The 3,092-nt window shown below is 46.0% G+C and overlaps 1 pseudogene; it reads left to right on the forward strand.

Moving 5' to 3' along the window:
* Positions 1-820: 820 nt before the first annotated feature.
* LOC100449401 (mitochondrial transcription rescue factor 1-like) lies at positions 821-1,552 on the forward strand (annotated as a pseudogene).
* Positions 1,553-3,092: the final 1,540 nt, after the last annotated feature.

Raw genomic sequence — 3,092 nt, forward strand, 5'->3', positions numbered from 1 at the left:
GTGCCGGGCATTATGCCAGGCCCTGGGCACTTATGAGTTGTGTGAATCCCAACAACAAGCCTCTGTTTTACAGAAAAGGCTCAGAGAGGTCCCGGAATTGGTCACAGTCATAGACTGTTTCTCTGTTTACATGTTCCATTCCTTCTTGTCTGGGCCTAAAAAAAGCATCCCAATCAAGTCTTTTTCTTTTTTTTTTTTTTCAGGAGGGGGACAGGATCTTGCTCTACTGCCCAGGCTAGAGTGCAGTGGCACGATCACAGCTCACTGCGACCTTGAACTCCTGGGCTCAAGCAATCCTCCTGCCTCAGCCTCCTGTAGCTGGGACTACAGGAGAACACCACTGCACCAAGCTAATATTTTAAAAATGTTTTGCAGAGACAGGGTCTTGCTTTTTGCCTAGGCTTTGATCAAGTCTTAACCTCCCTACACACCACACACACACACACACACACACACACACATCAATGCTGAATCCATTTTCCCACCCCTTCTGGGGACTTCTTTATCAATCATTCAATCCTCTTGCAACTTCCCTTTTATTCTGAGCCAGGCTTCCCTTTAATGCCACATCCAAACCCATCAAGTCCTGATGGAATTCCGCTCAAAAACTGTCCTCAGCTCTACCACTTCCCAGCATCTTCACTGCCAAAACCCTAGGATTGGTCCAAACGCCAGCAGCTCCTGCCCCATCCACCGCGGGCCTCCTGACTCTTCTCGCTGAGTCTCCTCTCATCTCCAATAGATGGTTCTCCAACAGTAAGCACTGTGGACCTCAGAGGAAAAAAGGAGTCTGTTTGGAGGCCCTGACATACAGGTTATAAGTGCCATGGCTATGACTAGTGTCAAATTGCATGCTGGTGTTTTAAGAAAGCCAGATACCTGGATTGGACTCTGGGGTGTTCTCTGAGGGACACCTTCATCACACAAACTCTGTACTTCCTGGAATCAGTACTTGTATTTTTCTAGTACCAAGTTACATGCACCAAATTATAAAACACTCTTCAATAACATTTTCTCACTGAGACTCCCAGGGCTTTTAATATCTCTGGAATATATTTTTCCATTTTTCATAAGACTCAAAAGTAATATAAGCTCTACAAAATCTACTAAAAAGTATCTGCAAAAAATAGGAGATGAGGAGGACTCTGATGCAGAAGGTGATCAGAACGAGATGAGTGAGCAGGAAGAGGAGCTTGAGGATGGCCCTACTATAGCAAAGACTATCAAGACCTGGAAACAGTAGTGCGGTCTTTTCAGGATGACGTTGTCCTGAAGACAAGCCTGGATATTGGAAGAAACAAAGTGGAAGATGCATTCTGCAAGGGTGAATTCAGGCTGAATGGGGAAAAATTATGGAAGAAAAGCAGAATGGTCAAAGTGGGAGATACATTGGATCTTCTCATTGGAGAGGATAAGGAGGCAGGAACAGAGACAGTGATGCAGATTCTCCCGAAAAAAAGTGTTTGAAGAGAAGACTGAAAGTGAAAAATACACAGTGGTGTTACAGCAGTGGAAAAACTTAAAAATGCCTAAGAAGAGAATGTCTAAATAAACGGATTTCTTCACCGGGCATGGTGGCTCATTTCTGTAATCCCAGCAATTTGGGAGGCTGAGGCAGGCGGATCATCTGAGGTCAGGAGTTCAAGATCAGCCTGGCCAACATGGTGAAACCCCATCTCTACTAAAAATATAAAAATTAGCCGGGTGTGGTGACGCATGCCTGTAATCCCAGATACCCAGGAGGCTGAGGCAGGAGAATCGCTTGAACCCGGGAGGCGGAGGTTGCAGTGAGCCGAGATTGTGCCATTGCACTCCAGCCTGGGCAACAGAGCGAGACTCCGTCTCAATAAATAAATAAATAAATAAATAATATAAACAGATTGCTTTTTAGCAATAAAGCTACTTTCTAGTGGTAGAGGAAGGGGTCAACTGAAAAAGAGGACATTTTTATTAAAATAAAGTTCTCTTACCATTAAAAAAAGAAGTCTGATCAATTCGCTGCCTAAAGCCTTTGGTTGTTTTGCACTGTGATTAAACAAAAGCCAAGCCCTTTGACCTGCAAAGCCCTGTGGAGCTGACCACTGTCTACCTATAAACCTCACTTCCTGCAACCTTCCTCCCCGCCTTGCCTTCCCTCCAGCATCCTAGGCTCACTCCCACCTCCTCACTTGCTTCTCCCTCTGCTGGAGGGCTGTTCATCTGCATGACGGTGCAGGTGCTCCTCGCCTCGTGACTTAGGCCTCAGTGCAAGTGTACACCATGGAGAGGTCTGGCCTCCAATAAAGTACCCCCATCCCCTACCACCTGGTGCTCGTGTTGTTTATAGCATTTGCCAACACATGAGCACTTTATGTGTTCTGAGTTTGCTTTATGTCTGTCTCCCTTTACTAGAGTGGAAACCTCCTGAGGGTGGAGTTTTGTTCACTGTTCAGTCGCCCTCCCCTCCCCTAGTAATTGTGTCTGCTCCCAAATAGCTATTAATAAACCCTTGCTGAAAGAATGCGTTGAGACCATCAATGTGTTCCTCTCAGCTTACACATGCACACACATTTCCCTCTTGCTCAAATGTCTTCTTTCCAGTGTCATTTCCTGTGGAGCCCCATTGCTTTCCTGCATTTTACCACAGACTTTCTTCAAAAGGATTCTCCCTTCCAGCCACTCCTCTGCTCCCACAACTTTACCCCTGATCCCATCACTTTCACTAAGCTACAGGGTGCCTTCCTGGTGAAAGGATCCAGTGGCTTCCCCCAGCTCCCATCCTACTCAACCACTCTGCTGGCTTTGTCTTTTCATCTTTGTATCCCCCAAGTCTAATACTATACAAGGTACACGGCCAGCTTAATATTTGTTGAATGAATTAATAGTTAATTAACTGATTTGACCCAGGTTATCACCAACTCTTGAAACTCCTCTTTTGGTGGCTGGGCGCGGTGGCTCACACCTGTAATCCTAGCACTTTGGGAGGCCAAGGCGGGCAGATCACTTAAGGTCAGGAATTCAAAACCAGCCTGGCCAACATGGTGAAACCCCATCTCTACTAAAAATACAAAAATTAGTCGGGCGTGGTGGTGTGCGCCTGTAATCCCAGCCAC

The sequence above is a fragment of the Pongo abelii genome, chromosome 5, assembly GCF_028885655.2.
Source record: "Pongo abelii isolate AG06213 chromosome 5, NHGRI_mPonAbe1-v2.0_pri, whole genome shotgun sequence".
Lineage (NCBI taxonomy): Eukaryota > Metazoa > Chordata > Mammalia > Primates > Hominidae > Pongo > Pongo abelii.